General features: G+C 43.1%; 1 pseudogene; it reads right to left on the reverse strand.

Moving 5' to 3' along the window:
• Nucleotides 1-25: 25 nt before the first annotated feature.
• LOC135522113 (flotillin-1-like) lies at nt 26-19,435 on the reverse strand (annotated as a pseudogene).
• Between the last annotated feature and the right edge of the window lie 654 nt (nt 19,436-20,089).

Consider the following 20,089-nt stretch of genomic DNA (forward strand, 5'->3'; position numbering starts at 1 on the left):
AGAAACACATGTAGAGGACAAAGGGTGAGTTAGGAAAGAGCGTTTGTTTATATAAATGTTACAATAATTTCATAACTTTGAATTGAAGTGCACTAAGTTTACACTACAGTGCCTTGCACTAGTATTCATCCCCCTTGGTGTTTTTCCTATTTTGTTGCATTACAACCTGTAATTTAAATGGATTTCATGTAATGGACACAATAGTCCAAATTGGTGAAGTGAAATGTAAAAAATAACTTGCTTCAAAAAATGTAAAAGTGGTGTGTTCATATGTATTCACCCCCTTTGCTATGAAGCCCCTAAATAAGATCTGGTGCAACCAATTACATTCAGAAGTCACATAATTAGTTAGGTAGTCCACCTGTGTGCAATCGAAGTGTCTGCAACACCACGAAGACCAAGGTCAGGGAAAAGTTGTGGAGAAGTACAGATCAGGGTTGAATTATAAAAAAATATCCCAAACTTTAAAACATCCCACAGAGCACCATTTAAATGTCTTGGAATGGCCTAGTCAAAGCCCAGACCTCAGTCCAATTGAGAATCTGTGGTATGACTTAAAGATTGCTGTACACCAGCGGAACCCATCCAATTTGAAGGAGCAGGAGCAGTTTTGCCTTGGAGAATGGGCAAAAATCTCAGTGGCTAGATGTGCTATGCTTATAGAGACATACCCCAAGAGACTTGCAGCTGTAATTGCTGCAAAAGGTGGTTCCACAAAGTACTGACTTTGGGGGGGGGGGGGGGGTGAATAGTTATGCACGCTCAAGTTCAGGTTTTTGTCTTATTTCACAATAAAAAATGTTGCATCTTCAAAGTGGTAATCATGTGTAAACCCCCCCAAAATATTTTTTAATTCCAGATTGTAAGGCAACAAAATAGGAAAAATGTCAAGGGGGGTGAATACTTTCGCAAGCCACTGTACATGGAAGGCCAGGCATTATCTTGGCAAGTCAACAAAGCATAGACTGAAATACAATCACAGAAATATTTAACTAAGAGCAGCTACAGGACAGAAAGGTTGTCACAAATCATTGACATTATGACATAATATACAGGTGTGCATAAGTGAAAGCACTATTATTGTTTTGGTGAAATTGGCTTTCATTAATATCTTTAGAACATAGCATGCCTCTATAGGTTGTCAATGTTTAACGTGGGGTGAAAGTTTAGCCTTTAGGTTGAGAGAAAAATGGGAATCTTTCAACTTAGTCAGGCACTTGACGGTAACAAAATGCATAGACAGCCAGAGAGCATGTAAGCTTTGGGGAATTACAATCAGCTAGAGAGAGAAGTAGCTTCTAGAATCCTGAGTGGTGGTATAGAACACAGAAGGATTCTATTTCTATGGTATAGAACCAGTCCCTAATAAACCTTGTACTACTAAAAGGATCAAACAGGGATGTGATCAGCACCACATGGAAAAATAAGACCAGTCTAATGATAAGATTACGATACAAAAGGAAGGCTCCTGATTAAAATGGATATAACTCCAGTCTACAGAAGGTGCCTGTCTACCCCACTGGACCATACATGAAACTCCACTATAGTAGTGTCTGTAGCCTGGTCCCAGGTCTGGCTGTGCTTTTGCCTGTTCCGTTGACATTGTTAAGGGAAACATGTTTGGCTTGACAATTCGATAAGGAGTTGACAAGAGAGCAGAAACAGACTAGCACCCAGGCTAGTTTCGCCATTCCCCTCTCCTACACACACAACTTCACCTCAAACAGCACATCCACCAGACACCACGTGACTGACAGTACACCTGACATAGATAAAGAGACCTCGGAGGTTAGTCTTCAGCAGGAAAACCCCAGTCCGCTCCCTCCCTCCCACCCACTTCCTTCCTTCCTTCCAATCACTACACAAAGTCTCCACCTTTATACAGTTATAGCACAGTAGAAGCTCTGATCGAAGGCCTGTCTAATAAGTCTAGGGTTTAGAAACACACTGGAACTAAGCCATAATAGTGTACATGACAATATGTCTGTTGGATAAACAACACTTTAGTAACAGAGAATCTGTAGTTCCTTGTTTATTTATTTTTTGCTATGGAAAATTAGATAGACACAATCAATGGATTATTGAATTTGATGGTATGCCAGTATTGTACCAACAGAGAGAAGAGGTTTAGTGCCAACCCATCATATAGTTTGTGATGTCATGGCAAAAAGATCACAAATCAGCATTATCTGCATGCAACTTGGCTTCTACTGTAATATGGCTTGTATTGATATGATTAATTAGACTTTAAAACATAAGGCACTGGCCATTCTAGAGGGCTAGAGATATCAGTAGACTGATCTAGGATCTACTGTCAGGGGAGCACATAGTGGAAAACCACTTTGTCCATAAGTTGGTAGACAGAGGTACTAGGATCCATAAGCAGGTAGAACATGTTTAATAACATGACTACCAGTACTACAATTAGCTAAAAAAAAAAAAAAAATGAATATGTCCACAATGAAAGTAACAAGCATTTCTTCTTCATTTGCAAAGCAATTGATAGCAACTAGCTAGCCAACCATGCTCAGAACAAGACAGACTACCTTATAGAACAACTGCAAATGTCGACAAAACAATCAACTGACAAACCTCATACTGACACGATTATTTCCTATGAACAACAAAGAATGAAGAGAATGAAAACATCCTTTCTCAACCACATCCCAATGAAATAATACTATGAATTACAACTAAAACACAACTACGTGACAGTGGAACAGTTTATATGGAGCCAAACCTGTAATAGAGGGAGACAGAAAGGCAGGCTTGAAGCAGTGATTAAAACACACTGAATAACGGACGGGGAAAAGAGGCTCGTTGCTACCAGAACTACTAAGGCTGTGTCATGCTAGCCCAAAGTGCTTTCCTTTCCTTCATCCAAGCTGATCTAACAGAGATATGAATGACCAGGAGACAAACTCCCACAGTAGGCCTACAACATACAGCTTTGACCCATCCTTTGTTTCCAGATCAGTGCCAATGAGAGTGCTGACACATGCTCTAAGAAAGACTACCGTGCTAACACAGGCATGCAGACAGGCATGCAGACATAGACAGACAACTACACTAGGTAATAGTAATTATAGGCACAAGGAGGCAGTATGGAGTTCCTGGTCTGACGGTGCAGGCTGTCTCAGTCACTGGGCTCCATTCTCAGCCCATTCGGGTGGACAGGCCAACCTGTGGAAAGAAGGAGAGAATTTCAGTGTTTGTCGACAAATAAGTTCACATACACATACTGTATATGCACACACAAATACTATTTTCCTCTCTCTTCCACACACACATTACACAGACCTGTGAGATGTTGATTCCAGTGAGTTTCTCCACAGCAGCTGGTAGTCTGGTCATGATGTCCAGAACCTCTCCGGTCAACTTGGCAGCGCCCACCTCACCGCCGCCGCTGGAAACCATGGTAACCTTCTGGGCCATGGAGAGGGGCCTGCTGATCTCCTCTGCTATCTAGAGGACAGGAGGAGTGATGGCAGCTTCAGGAAGAGAACAGCAGCAGACAGGACTGCAGTAACAGTACACTACAAGTCCATCTGCCATCTAATCAATCTGTCATCCATCTATCCTCATATCCACTGAATCTGACCATTTATCCATCCAAACTCTTCATCTCTCCATCCATCTGCTCAAACTCTCCATCTACTGAATCACTCTCTCATCAATCCTTCTCCCTATCCATGCACACTCCCAGTCTCGTAGAACCAGTCCTGCTCTCAGTGTGACTGACCAGTGGTAGTTTCTCCAGCAGCATGTCCACCATGGCTCCCTCCCCGTACTGTTTAAAGGCCTCAGCCTTCTTAGCCATCTGCTCTGCCTCGGCACGACCCTTAGCCTCCAGAGCAAACGCCTCAGCATCGCCCCTCATCTACACAGACAGGACAGAGACAAGGAGAGAGAACACATAGTTCAAATAACCAAAGGGTGTATCTACACAGAAGAAAAAAATAAGAACACACTCAGTTGCCAGTTTATTAGGTACATCTGGTACCGGGAGGGTCCAGAACAGCCTGAATTATTCGGGGCATGGAAACGTTGCTCAATAACTGGTATCAAGGGACTTAACTTGTGCCAAGAAAACATTCTCCACACCATTACACCACCCCCTCCAGACTGTACTGTTGACACCAGGCAGGAAGGGGTCATGGACTCATGCGACTTATGCCAAATCCTGACTCTGCGATCAGCATGACGCAACAGGAACCGGGATTCGTTGAGCTAGGCAATGTTTTTCCACTCCTCAATTGTCCCTTGTTGGTGATAGCGTGCCCACTGGAGACTTCTTCTTGTTTTTAGCTGATAGGAGTGGAACCCAGTGTGGTCGTATGCTGCAGTAGCCAATCCGTGACAAGGACCGGCGAGTTGTGCTTTCCGAGTTGCCGTTCTGCACACCATTGTTGTACTGTGTCGTTACTTCCCTGTTTGTGGCCCGCAAGACACAGGTGGGTGGTTGTGCTATGAAAAATATATCCAAATGTGAAATGGACTGATAATAAGACTGATTAATAAGGATGTGTATATTATATGAAACAGGAAGAAAGAGAGAGAACTTATCCTAAAGTAAAGTTAAATGAAGGCAAGTAAGCGATGCCTACAAAGAAGGAGACAAGGAAGTTAGAATAGAGACAGGAAGAGGAACAGAGAACACCAACCTCAATATGGAGAGAGGGGAGGGAGAGAAAGAGAGTGAGTGGATGAATGAGAGGGTGGAAAGGACAGGCTGTCAGGAGACAAGCTAGGACAGGAGGCATTGCAGACAGCTATTGTACTGGGGGTGAAGAGACTGATAACAGGAGTGACAGGAGAGTGGAGGGGAGTGATCGAGGAGGCGCTGCTGAACTCACTCTGATGGACTCTGCCTCTGCTTCAGCCTCCATGATGAGCTGTGCACTGTGAAAGAGAGAAGGACAGACACCGTTTGAGTTGAACAGAGCAAATGTTGGAGTACTAGAAAAGTCTCTTCCTCAGTTTAACAGGACTCACTGTCCAGGACTACTGTAACTACTACGGAACAGAACATACCCCCATCATTCCCCTTTTATGGCGACAATAGGGCCTTTATTTGCTGTATACATTAGAAGTATTGGAATTAGGCCAAAGCAGTATGTAAAGGAAATAGTGGTGAACTTGATCAAATGTCCTGGAGGGGGTGTATCTGACCGTTTCTGTAAGAAAGAAACAATTGCAAATTGTTGTGGACCTGTAAACAGATTGTTTGAACACAATAATGTTTTGCAGTCACTTTCCCCCCAACATAAATATGCTGCACTGCCCGCGAATTCTGAAACATGGTGTAACTGGGAAAAAAATGACAACTACAGTAGGGTTACTAACAGCTGTAGCCTACACACTTAAATACAAAACATCAACCACAGACTCAAATCAACTGTCTGTTATAAACTGTGCTCCCTGTTGGATGCATAGGTTAAATGCGGACACATTTCAGTTGAATGCATTCAGTTTTACAACTGACTAGGTATCTCTCTCCCTCCTCCTCTTTAGTTTAGGCTTTGGCCTAGCTAGAGCAAACTTTAAAAATTATAATAGCCCATCTAATAGGTCCAATTAAAAATGAGAGATGTGCTCATGGTAATTTGTTGTATGGCTACTTCAGGAATATGAACTCATGACCAGAAAATTAGGAATTTATTCTGCAATGATCATTATTTTAGAATGCAAAAATAACAGCAAATGACTGGATCTTGTTATTATATTTAGCTACTTGTTTTTTAGTTATAAATAAGAGAGTATCATCATACAGTTGAAGTCGGAAGTTTACATACACCTTAGCCAAATACAATTAAACTCAGTTTCACAATTCCTGACATTTAATCCTAGTAAAAATGCCCTGTCTTATGTCAGGTAGGATTACCACTTTATTTTAAGAATGTGAAATGTCAGAATAATAGTAGAGAGAATTATTTATTTCAGCTTTTATTTCTTTCATCACATTCCCAGTCGGTCAGAAGTTTACATACACTCAATTAGTATTTGGTAGCATTGCCTTTAAAATTGTTTAACTTGGGTCAAACGTTCCGGGTAGCCTTCCACAAGCTTCCCACAATAAGTTGAGAGAATTTTGGCCCATTCCTCCTGACAGAGCTGGTGTAACTGTGTCAGGTTTGTAGGCATCCTTGCTCGCACACACTTTTTAGTTCTGCCCATAAATGTTCTATAGGATTGAGGTCAGGGCTTTGTGATGGCCACTCAAATACCTTGACTTTGTTGTCCTTGAGCTATTTTGTCACATCTTTGGAAGTATGCTTGGGGTCATTGTCCATTTGGAAGACCCATATGCGACCAAGCTTTAACTTGATGTCTTGAGATGTTGCTTCAATATATCCACATAATGTTCCTTCCTCATGATGTCATCTATTTTGTGAAGTGCACCAGTCCCTCCTGCAGCAAAGCACACCCACAATATGATGCTGACACCCCCGTGCTTCACAGTTGAGATGGTGTTCTTCATCTTGCAAGCATCCCCCTTTTTCCTCCAAACATAACGATGGTCATCATGGTCAAAAAATATTATTTTTGTTTCATCAGACCAGAGGATATTTCTCCAAAAAGTACAATCTTCGTCCCCATGTATAGGTGCAAACAGTAGTCTGGCTTTTTTATGGCGGTTTTGGAGCAGTGGCTTCTTCCTTGCTGAGCGCTCTTTCAGGTTATGTCAATATAGGACTCATTTTACTGTGGATATAGATACTTTTGTACCCGTTTCCTCCAGCATCTTCAAAGTATTTTGCTGTTGTTCTGGGATTGATTTGCACTTTTCAAATAAAATGTTATTTGTCACATGTGCCGAATACAACAGGTGTAGGTAGACCTTACAGTGAAATGCTTACTTACAGGCTCTAACCAATAGTGCAAAAAGGGGGTTAGGTGAACAATATGTAAGTAAAGAAATAAAACAACAGGAAAAAGACAGGCTAAATACAGCGAGGCTATAAAAGTAGTGAGGCTACATACAGACACCGGTTAGTCAGGCTGATTGAGGTAGTATGTACAGTGGGGGAAAAAAATGCAGAAAATCACATTGTAGGATTTTAAATGAATTTATTTGCAAATTATGGTGAAAAATAAGTATTTGGTCACCTACAAACAAGCAAGATTTCTGGCTCTCATCGACCTGTAACTTATTCTTTAAGAGGCTCCTCTGTCCACTCGTTACCTGTATTAATAGCACCTATTTGAACTTGTTATCAGTATAAAAGACACCTGTCCACAACCTCAAACAGTCACACTCCAAACTCCACTATGGCCAAGACCAAAGAGCTGTCAAAGGACACCAGAAACAAAATTGTAGACCTGCACCAGGCTGGGATGACTGAATCTGCAATAGGTAAACAGCTTGGTTTGAAGAAATCAACTGTGGGAGCAATTATTAGGAAATGGAAGACATACAAGACCACTGATAATCTCCCTCGATCTGGGGCTCCACGCAAGATCTCACCCTGTGGGGTCAAAATGATCACAAGAACGGTGAGCAAAAATCCCAGAACCACACGGGGGGACCTAGTGAATGACATGCAGAGAGCTGGGACCAAAGTAACAAAGCCTTCCATCAGTAACACACTACGCCGCCAGGGACTCAAATCCTGCAGTGCCAGACGTGTCCCCCTGCTTAAGCCAGTACATGTCCAGGCCCATCTGAAGTTTGCTAGAGAGCATTTGGATGATCCAGATAAGATTGGGAGAATGTCATATGGTCAGATGAAACCAAAATATAACTTTTTGGTAAAAACTCAACTCGTGTTTGGAGGACAAAGAATGCTGAGTTGCATCCAAAGAACACCATACCTACTGTGAAGCATGGGGGTGGAAACATCATGCTTTGGGGCTGTTTTTCTGCAAAGGGACCAGGATGACTGATCCGTGTAAAGGAAAGAATGAATGGGGGCAATGTATCGTGAGATTTTGAGTGAAAACCTCCTTCCATCAGCAAGGGCATTGAAGATGAAAACGTGGCTGGGTCTTTCAGCATGACAATGATCCCAAACACACCGCCCTGGCAACGAAGGAGTGGCTTCGTAAGAAGCATTTGAAGTTCCTGGAGTGGCCTAGCCAGTCTCCAGATCTCAACCCCACAGAAAATCTTTGGAGGGAGTTGAAAGTCCGTGTTGACCAGCAACAGCCCCAAAACATCACTGCTGTAGAGGAGATCTGCATGGAGGAATGGGCCAAAATACCAGCAACAGTGTGTGAAAACCTTGTGAATACTTCAGAAAACGTTTGACCTCTGTTATATACCCTTTATATACCCTTTGTTGGTAATGACAAAGTATTGAGAAACTTTTGTTATTGACCAAATACTTATTTTCCACCATAATTTGCAAATAAATTCATTTAAAAAATCCTACAATGTGATTTTCTGGATTTTTTTTCTGTCATAGTTGAAGTGTACCTATGATGAAAATTACAGGCCTCGCATCTTTTTAAGTGGGAGAACTTGCACAATTGGTGGCTGACTAAATACATTTTTGGCCCACTGTACATGTAGATATGGTTAAAGTGACTATGCATATATGATTAACAGAGAGTAGCGTAAAAGAGGGGGTTGGCGGATGGTGGGACACAATGCAGATAGCCCGGTTAGCCAATGTGCGGGAGCACTTGTTGGTCGGCCCAATTGAGGTAGTATGAATGTATAGTTAAAATGACTATGCCTATATGATACAGAGAGTAGCAGCAGCATAAAAAGAGGGTTGGGGGGGGGGCTCTTCCTCTGACACCGCCAGGTGTCGAGGTCCTGGATGGCAGGCAGCTACCCTCTGTAGTGCCTTGTGGTCAGAGGCCGAGCAATTGCCATACCAGGCAGTGATGCAACCAGTCAGGATGCTCTCGATGTTGCAGCTGTAGAACAATATGAGGATCTCAGGACCCATGCCAAATCTTTTTAGTTTCCTGTGGGGGAGTAGGCTTTGTCATGCCCTCTTCACAACTGTCTTGGACCATTCTAGTTTGTTGTTGATTTTGACACCGAGGAACTTGAAGCTCTCAACCTGCTCCACTACAGCCCTGTCGATGAGAATGGGGATGTGCTCGGTCCTCCTTTTCCTGTAGTCCACAATCATCTCCTTAGTCTTGGCTACGCTGGGGGATCGGTTGTTATTCTGGCACCACACAGCCAGGTCTCTGACCTCCTCCCTATAGGCTGTCTTGTCATTGTCTGTGATCAGGCCTTCCACTGTTGTGTCGTCAGCAAACTTAATGATGGTGTTGGAGTCGTGCCTGGCCATGCAGTCATGGGTGAACAGAGAGTAGAGGTCGACAGATTATGATTTTTCAACGCCGATACCGATAATTGGAGGACCAAAAAAAGTCGATGCCGATTAAAATCGGCTGATTTTTAAAAATGTATTTGTAATAATGACAATTACAACAATACTGAATGAACACTTATTTTAACTTAATATAAGATCAATAAAAACATCAATTTAGCCTCAAATAAATAATGAAACATGTTCAATTTGGTTTAAATAATGCAAAAACAAAAGTGTTGGAGAAGAAAGTAAAACTGCAATATGTGCCAATAATGTTTCAGTTCCTTGCTCAGAACATATGAAAGTTGGTGGTTCCTTTTAACACGAGACTTCAATATTCCAAGGTAAGAGGTTTTAGGTTGTAGTTAATATAGTATTTATAGGACTATTTCTCTCTATACCATTTGTATTTTATATACCTTTGACTATTGGATGTTCTTATAGGCACTTTAGTATTGCCAGTGTAACAAAATAGCTTCCGTCCCTCTCCTCGCCCCTACCTGGGCTCGAACCAGGAACACAACGACAACAGCCACCCTCGAAGCAGCGTTACCCATGCAGAGCAAGGGGAACAACCACTCCAAGTCTCAGAGCGAGTGATATTTGAAACACTATTAGCGCGCACCCCGCTAACTAGCTAGCCATTTCACATCGGTTACACCAGCCTAATCTCAGGAGTTGATAGGCTTGAAGTCATAAACAGCGCTGTGCTTGCAAAGAGCTGCTGGCAAAAGGCACGAAGGTGCTGTTTGAATGAATGCTTCCAAGCCTGCTGCTGCCTACCATCGATCAGTCAAACTGCTCTATCACAGACTTAATTATAACATAATAACACACAGAAATACGAGCCTTTGGTCATTAATATGGTCGAATCCAGAAACTATAATTTTGAAAACAAACCATATATTCTTTCAGTGAAATACCGTTCCATATTTTATCTAACGGATGGTATCCATAAGTCTAAATATTCCTGTTACATTGTACAACCTTAAATGTTATGTCATAATTACGTAGAATTCTGGCAAATTAGTTTGCAATGAGCCAGGTTGCCCAAACTGTTGACACAATTTCACCTGGTTAATATTTCCTGCAAACCTGGATTTCTTTTAGCTAAATATGCAGGTTTAAAAATATATACTTCTGTGTATTGATTTTAAGAAAGGCATTGGTGTTCATGGTTAGGTACAGTCGTGCAAAGATTGTGCTTTTTTCGCAAATGCACTTGTGTTAAATCATCCCCCTGCGTTGCATCGATTATATGCAACGCAGGACACGCTAGATAAACTAGTAATATCATCAACCATGTGTAGTTATCTAGTGATTATGATTGATTGTTTTTTATAAGATAAGTTTAATGCTAGCTAGCAACTTACCATGGCTTACAGGCAGGCTCCTCGTGGCGTGCAATGAGGGGCAGGTGGTTAGAGCGTTGGACTAGTTAGCCGTAAGGTTGCAAGATTGAATCCCAGAGCTGACAAGGTCATTCTGCCCCTGAACAAGACAGTTAACCCACCGTTCCTAGGCCGTCATTGAAACTAAGAATGTGTTCTTAACTGACTTGCCTTGTTAAATAAGGTGTAAAGAAAAATATATATATATATTTAACGGCAAAAATCGGCATCCAAAAATACCAATTTCCGATTGTTAGAAAAACTTGAAATCAGCCATTCTGATTAATCGGTCGACCTCTAACAGGGAGTACAGGAGGGGACTGACCACGCACCCCCGTGGAGCTCCAGTGTTGAGGATCAGCGTGGCAGATGTGTTGTTACCTACCCTCACCACCTGGGGGCAACCCATCAGGAAGTCCAGTATCCAGTTGCAGAGAGAGGTGTTTAGTCCCAGGATCCTTAGCTTATTGATGAGCTTTGAGGGCACTATGGTGTTGAACACTGAGCTGTAGTCAATGAATAGCATTCTCACATAAGTATTCCTTTCGTCCAGGTGGGAATGGGCAGTGTGGAGTGCAATAGAGATTGCATCATCTGTGGATCTGTTTTGGCGGTGTGTAAATTAGGGTGGGTCTTTGGTCTCTGGGATAATGGTGTTGATGTGAGCCATTACCAACCTTTCAAAGCACTTCATGGCTACGGACGTGAGTGCTACGGGTCTGTAGTCATTTAGGCAGGTTGCCTTGGTGTTCTTGGGCATAGGGACTATGGTGGTCTGCTTTTCACACCAAAGTACGTTCATCTCTAGGAGTCAGAACTCGTCTCCTTCCTTAGCGGTATGATGGCTGCGTGGTCCCATGGTGTTTATACTTGCGTACTATTGTTTGTACAGATGAACGTGGTACCTTCAGGCGTTTGGAAATTGCTCCCAAGGGTGAACCAGACTTGTGGAGGTCTACAATATTTTGTCTGAGGTCTTGGCCGATTTCTTTTGAATTCCCCATGATGTCAAGCAAAGAGGCACTGAGTTTGAAGGTAGGCATTGAAATACATCCACAGGTACACCTACAGTTGATTCAAATTATGTCAATTAGCCTATCAGAAGCTTATAAAGCAATGACATCATTTTGGGGAATTTTCCAAGCTGTTTCAAGGCACAGTCAACTTAGTGTATGTAAACTTCTGACCCACTGGAATTGTGATACAGTGAATTAATCTGTCTGTAAATAATTGTTGGAAAAAAGACTTAATAACCAACTTGCCAAAACTATAGTATGTTAACAAGAACTTTGTGGAGTGGTTGAAAATCGTGTTTTAATGACTCCAACCAAAGTGAATGTAAACTTCCGACTTCAACTGTATATTCTCCATTTACACAAGGTTACCTTTGCCTTTTAGCAATGCAATACTTCAACCACTAGAAACGTTGTGTACTAATGGTCTAGAGTCTTCAGGAGGAGAAGTACATTTCCACCTCAAGTTTCCTTTTTACAACTGACAACTTTTGCGTAAAAACTGGCGCATTTTTGGGGCAACCTTTGCATAAAAACTGGCACATTTTTTTGGGGCATATTTAGTGTGTACGAAACGTTTCTAAGTGAGGCCCTGGGTAATGTAACATACCGTTCCGCCTCAGCCAGTCTCTCCAGACGGTATCTCTCTGCCTCAGCAGGCTTCTTCACCGTGGCCTCCAGCTCCATCTCCTTGCGGGTGATCTCCTGCTCCTGCAGCATGATCTGCTGAGACCTCTCCACCACCTTCACCTGCATCGTCTCCTCCTCAATCCGCTGCTTCGTCTTCGCCACCTATATAACCCCAGTAACACAACGGATTTAACAAAAATATTTTTTTTAAACACTCAAAGACATTTTACATCAAAAGTGATGACAGTGGGGGAATTTGAATGTTCGTATCTCAAGTTAGGATTCTGCCCAGTGTAAATAAACGTTAATATTTTCCATTATTAGAACACGATACACTGCCTCGGCTGTGTTGAGCGTTTGAATGAGAGGATCATTGCACGGCCCAGAGTTTGGTGGCAGGATACCTGCAGCTGATAGGCCATCTCAGACTCTGCCTTCTTGGTGTTGACCTCGTAGTCGTAGGAGGCCTTCTTCAGCTCGTAGTCTCTCTGGGCTTTGGCCATCTCGATCTCATTCAGATACTGGGCCGACACCTTCTCCTGCATGGCCTGGGCCTCACGGATCACCGCGTCTCGTTTGTACTGAGCCTCTCCGATCCTGGCATCCTTCTGCACCTGAGCTGTCCTAGCTTTACCCAGGGAGTTGAGGTAATCCTGACAGAGACAGTGTCATTATTAGAAACATGGTAGTTTGAGTCCAGCATGTGATTGGCTGATATGGCCAATATATCACAGCTACGGGCTGTATCCAGGGACCCCTTCGCATCGTGCAAGAACAGCCCTTAGTCGTGGAATATTGACAATATACCACACCACCTTGGGACTTATTGCTACTATAAACTGGCTACATAAACAGAACAGTAAACAAGTATTTCTGTGCAGGAATTTGTCTTGCATTCTCAAACACTGACTTTTAAAAGACATCAACATTTTACCAAATCTATGCCAATATCTCAATTTCAGACTGTATTCTGTAACAACAATCCTTGTGTGACCTTCATAGTGTAACATCGCTGTATATTTGTCAGAGAGAACAAACCTGGTCGTCATGAACGTCTTTGAGCGTGTAGCTGACCACCCGATGCCCATGTTGACCAGGTCAGAGGAGGCCACCTTGAACACCTGCTCAGAAAACTTCTTACGGTCCTGGTAGATCTCCTACAGGGGAAGGACATTCATAACAAGAAATAATATACATGCCATTTAGCAGTCACTTTTACACATTTTCGTTTTGGTGGCCCCAGATCCAACCTATGAACCCCGGCGTTGTACGCGCCATACTCTACTAACTGAGCCACACAGGAAAAGAGGGGGATAAGGGTGGACCAGCCATAACGAGTGTACCCATGAGTGTTCCTGTCAAATTGGCCTGTTCTGAGGGGCTTTGTCCCTTCAAGTATTTCTGTATCTACAAGGGGGGGACCTGTAGCATACAGAGGAGATCAGCCAGAGCTACACAGGAAGTAAAACAGACCTTGGGAATGAAAAGGAGACATGTTATTACATACATTATAATAACTATAATCCATTATTGCTCTGAGTTTCCAGGCAGGTTTGCCAGCATTTTAAGTAAGTCATGAGAAAGGTCAACAATGAGGAAAAACAAGCTATGGCTTGTAGCTGGAAGTCAGTGAGACATTCAGCAAGTCAATCCAAAAGACCAAGTCACTCCTTTAGGAAGAGAAAAGGGCACCAGAGGCAACACATGCCCTTTATCAGGACATGGTGCGGTGTGTAGCCTACCTCAACAGTCAGATGGGCGATGATGGCCCTCTGGTGCCCCTCCAGTGTTTCCAGGGCGATGTTGGAGACCTCAGCCTCAGACTTCCCCATGAACATCTGACAGGCCGTGGCCAGCATCTCCTTGTTCTGACCCTGGATCTTCACCTGTCAGAGGTTATAGGTTACATATGGAATCCCTATTTGACCTGTGAGGTCAATTATACCTATCCAATCTGAATAGATGGCTACTTTCACATGTACACGAAGTGTGTAGGGGCTAGGGGATGATTTTAAGTCCATACCTGGGCGATGCCCGTGACAGAGATGGGCACTCCATGACGGGTGTACACCTTGTCACTCTTCACATTCAGAGTCAGGGTGTTCAGAGTGATCCTAACAGACACCAAGAGACAGAGACAGAGAGAAGGGGGTATGTGGTTCAAAGAGGGAAAGTAGAATGAGAATAGAAAGGGGGATAGTGAGAGGGAGGAGAAAATGAGCCAGACAGAGAGAGTAACCACGACTACAGGTGGAGGCTACAAATGACAGATTGTGTTGCATTATAAGCTTAAAATAGTAGCCTGGCATTTATATAGGCTTACTCATTTAACCACTAACGTTACAGTAACAGTAGAGAACACACAGGGACTATGGGGCCTTTTTCTCTATACATTAATAGAATCCCTGAATGAAACCTGGATAGATGAACAGATGGATAGATAACTGAAAGAAGGGGAGGGAGAGACAGCCACCTCTGGATCTGTTGAATACAGGGGAGGACAAACACTCTTCCTCCAGCGATCATTAGAGGAGGGGAACGACCAAAGCCTGGAGGAGAAGCGAAGGAGAGAGAGAGGGCAATCAGTCTTTGACAAAGAAAGGTAAAAAGTGTAGCCTTAGTATATACTAAAGAGTGGGTTATTTGAAATTATGAGAGAGATGAGATTACATTAGGCTGTACTCTCTGTCAACACAGTACTGCACACAATTAAGATGTCATGTAAACTGAGTCTATGACATCAATTTGCCTACATATAGGACTACATTGCAGCACCACATTCCATAGAATACAATGTGAGGAGCTAGCCTATCGACAGCTGGTATTGTAAAATGTAAACAAAATACTGTACGGTTTGAGCTGAACCTGATTACAGATTCCTGTCCTGGTTTACTACACACTGACATCCGGGCGCGTTCAGCAGGACATGACGATTTGGAACACTCAGATAGAAATATGTAACATAGAACAAACTTGCCTCTCCGACATGTCGCTCAAGGAATCATGTTGGCTCTATTAATGACTTTTCTATCAACAAAGTTTGACAACTGAAAGTGGCCCAGAGTTACTCAATGGTATCACATGACACTTCATGATAGGCCAAAGTGAGTCACATGGCCCTGCATTACATTTTCTGTTACTTGTACTGTAAACAATCACATACAGTAAACATAGGCCTATTACAGTTTCAAGAAGAGTCATAACAATATTGGACCATGTAGGGAGATGGGGGTAAGGTTGTGTAGATTGCCCAACCTGTTTTTTTTAGGGTTCTGTATTGTGTCATGTAAGATTATGTTAATAAATATTAACACGTAAAACTAAACATCTTACCAGACACCACCATGGCTTCATTGGGTCCACATGTGTGGAACATCTTGATTTGGACCTAAAAGCTGTTAGAGACGATTGTCAACGTCATTAGACAGTCTCCACTTGGTTGGCCTAATCTTTCAAGACTCCCTGGGTCAGTACTAGTGTTTTGCTGCTAGTTCTAATTCCAAATAGTTTAGGTCTAGTAGGTCAATAACACAGTAATCATACATGTAAACACAGCCTTGAGATCTTAGAGCTACAATTAAAATAACGTTTAAAATGTAAATATAAGTGATGAAGTAGGCCTAGTGCCTCAAGTTGTGTGTCTGACAGTTACTTGTTCATCCGATCTGGTACAGGAGTGTGGAGCCTCAAACATTGTACATTTGCCCACTGACAAAGAAATGATCCGTCTATAATTTTAATGGTAGGTTTATTTGAACAGTGAGAGACAGAATAACAACAACAAAAATCCAGAAAAAAGCATGTAAAAAATGTTATAAATTGATTTGCATTTTAATGAGGGAAATAAGTATTTGACCCCTCTGCAAAACATGACTTAGTACTTGGTGGCAAAACCCTTGTTGGCAATCACAGAGGTCAGACGTTTCTTGTAGTTGGCCACCAGGTTTGCACACATCTCAGGAGGGATTTTGTCCCACTCCTCTTTGCAGATCTTCTCCAAGTCATTAAGGTTTCGAGGCTGATGTTTGGCAACTCAAACCTTCAGGTTCCTCCACAGATTTTCTATGGGATTAAGGTCTGGAGACTGGCTAGGCCACTCCAGGACCTTAATGTGCTTCTTCTTGAGCCCCTCCTTTGTTGCCTTGGCTGTGTGTTTTGGGTCATTGTCATGCTGGAATACCCATCCACGACCCATTTTCAATGCCCTGGCTGAGGGAAGGAGGTTCTCACCCAAGATTTGACGGTACATGGCCCCGTCCATCGTCCCTTTGATGCGGTGAAGTTGTCCTGTCCCCTTAGCAGAAAAACACCCCCAAAGCATGTTTCCACCTCCATGTTTGACGGTGGGGATGGTGTTCTTGGGGTCATAGGCAGCATTCCTCCTCCTCCAAACACAGCAAATTGAGTTGATGCCAAAGAGCTCCATTTTGGTCTCATCTGACCACAACAATTTCACCCAGTTGTCCTCTGAATCATTCAGATGTTCATTGGCACACTTCAGACGGGCATGTATATGTGCTTTCTTGAGCAGGGGGACCTTGCGGGCTCTGCAGGATTTCAGTCCTTCACGGTATAGTGTGTTACCAATTGTTTTCTTGGTGACTATGGTCCCAGCTGCCTTGAGATCATTGACAAGATCCTCCTGTGTAGTTCTGGGCTGATTCCTCACCGTTCTCATGATCATTGCAACTCCACGAGGTGAGATCTTGCATGGAGCCCCAGGCCGAGGGAGATTGACAGTTCTTTTGTGTTTCTTCCATTTGCGGATAATCGCACCAACAGTTGTCACCTTCTCACCAAGCTGCTTGGCAATGGTCTTGTAGCCCATTCCAGCCTTGTGAAGGTCTACAATCTTGTCCCTGACATCCTTGGAGAGCTCTTTGGTCTTGGCCATGGTGGAGAGTTTGGAATCTGATTGATTGATTGCTTCTGTGGACAGGTGTCTTTTATACAGGTAACAAGCTGAGATTAGGAGCACTCCCTTTAATCAAATCAAATCAAAATCAAATCAAATTTATTTATATAGCCCTTCGTACATCAGCTGATATCTCAAAGTGCTGTACAGAAACCCAGCCTAAAACCCCAAACAGCAAGCAATGCAGGTGTAGAAGCACGGTGGCTAGGAAAAACTCCCTAGAAAAGCCAAAACCTAGGAAGAAACCTAGAGAGGAACCAGGCTATGTGGGGTGGCCAGTCCTCTTCTGGCTGTGCCGGGTAGAGATTATAACAGAACATGGCCAAGATGTTCAAATGTTCATAAATGACCAGCATGGTCGAATAATAATAAGGCAGAACAGTTGAAACTGGAGCAGCAGCACGGCCAGGTGGACTGGGGACAGCAAGGAGTCATCATGTCAAGTAGTCCTGGGGCATGGTCCTAGGGCTCAGGTCAGTTGAAACTGGAGCAGCAGCACGGCCAGGTGGACTGGGGACAGCAAGGAGTCATCATGTCAGGTAGTCCTGGGACTTTAAGAGTGTGCTCCTAATCTCATCTCGTTACCTGCATAAAAGACACCTGGGAGCCAGAAATCTCTGATTGAGAGGGGGTCAAATACTTGTTTCCCTCATTAAAATGCAAATCAGGGCCTCCCGGGTGGCACAGCGGTCTAGGGCACTGCAGCGCTAGCTGTGCCACCTGGGTTCGCGCACAGGCTCTGTCGCAGCCGGCCACGACCGGGAAGTCCGTGGGGCGACGCACAATTGTCCTAGTGTCGTCCGGGGTTAGGGAGGGTTTGGCCGGTAGGGATATCCTTGTCTCATCGCACACCAGCGACTCCTGTGGCGGGCCGGGCGCAGTACACGCTAACCAAGGTCGCCAGGTGCATGGTGTTTCCTCCGACACATTGGTGCAGCTGGCTTCCGGGTTGGATGCGCGCTGTGTTAAGAAGCAGTGCGGCTTGGTTGGGTTGTGTTTCGGAGGACGCATGGCTTTCGACCTTCGTCTCTCCCATACGGGAGTTGTAGCGATGAGACAAGATAGTAATTACTAACATTTGGATACCACGAAATTGGGGAGAAAAGGGGGTAAAACATTATTATTTATTTTTTTAAATGCAAATCAATTTGTAACAATTTTGACAGTGTTTTTCTGGATTTTTGTTATTCTGTCTCTCACTGTCTCTCACTGTTCAAATAAACCTATCATTAAAATGATAGACTGATCATTTCTTTGTCAATGGGTAAACGTACAAAATCAGCAGGTGATCAAATACTTTTTTCCCTCACTGTACTTTACTTCCTGTTTATAACGAAATGTACAAGCCAGTGGAATAACAGAGAATGTGTTGTGGTAACTAGATGGCAGTTACTTTTGTGGTTAGTACTTTTGCTGAGAAAAAGCAGTGCAAAAGTGACAGACAGTCTGGGTGGGTGTACAACAGACTACAGTTTAGAGAGAACGTTATTTGGCAGAATGGGACAGAGGCGCTCCATCTCATCTTGGATCTAAGCAGATTGATGAGAGGTTAAATTAGCCATGTGGATCCTCCAACAGTGTCGTTCGTGAATCCATGGCTTATGCCGGAAATTACTTTATAATAGTTACCGTCTGCCAATATGTTACAGCTAGCTACATAGTTACCACAGAGATAGTAACCAGAGACAGGAGAGAAACTGTAACTAGCTAGTTACGTCAACAATGTGAATGTTAAATACAGCAGATAGCTAACGTTAGTTAGTGCATTTACTTTTGCCATGTGCTGTCACCCATACTGACCCACCCTATTCTGTCTCACGGCTTCACATCACTCCCTGTGAACCACAGCAAAGATTATATTTCTCTCAAATCACAGCAAAGTCTAACCACAGTCAAGTGCGTAGCTAGCTAACTTGCAACTATGCCCCCGCCTCAACCAAATTAGCTAGTATGCTAGTTTAAGCTTGCTGGGTGAAAATCACATATTTACGTTACGCTAGCTAGGTCCATAACAACCACAAAAAAAGAAACAAATATTTTTTATCTTGCCTACTGTACTTACCAATCGATTCTCCCTAAATATATGTTTTCATAAATCGTCGTGTATACTCAAGAGGGTTTCAATATACTCCGATTTACGTGTCTTGACGACTGGCTCAAATACTGGAATTGCAACAAAATGTTACTTAACGTGACTTAATGGTGAGCAAATGCTGACCACGCCCCCTTAAGAGTATAGTGGAAATAACGCCCTCTGGTGGTCAAACTGTAGACATTCTTCACCGAGAGAAATGTTAAGGGCGGGCGGGGTTGTCAAACTTCTTGCTTTGGGGAGAGTTTTATTTTATTTTATTGGGCACAGGGGAGGGTAGTGCATTTTTCCCCTGGTCTAACTTTTTGCTTTGGGGAGTGTTTTTATTTTATTTTATTGGGCACAGGGGAGGGTAGTGCATTTTTCCCTGGTCAAACCTTTTGCTTTGGGGAGTGTTTTTTACATTTTTATTGGGCACAGGGGAGGGTAGTGCATTTTTCCCTGGTTTATATTAGCTCTTTTGCATTAGTTCTTCTATCCTAGCCACATTTCCTCATCTGCTTGCATGCACCTCCCCTACATGAAGGTATTTTGGTACTTCCCTTATACACTGCTTTTCGGGATGCTAACTTTTACTACCACAGGTCAATATAGTCTACTAGTCTTCTATCCACCATTCATAGTAACAGTAGTGGAAGGTGGATAATTTCTCAAGATCTGCAATAAGCTAACTAGCAATCATACCACACTAAAAAGCATTCAAAGCTGGATCAATTTTCAATATGAACCCCAAGAAAAACTATGAATAGCTGATAGGCAGAGGAGAGGCA

The sequence above is a fragment of the Oncorhynchus masou genome, chromosome 30, assembly GCF_036934945.1.
Source record: "Oncorhynchus masou masou isolate Uvic2021 chromosome 30, UVic_Omas_1.1, whole genome shotgun sequence".
Lineage (NCBI taxonomy): Eukaryota > Metazoa > Chordata > Actinopteri > Salmoniformes > Salmonidae > Oncorhynchus > Oncorhynchus masou.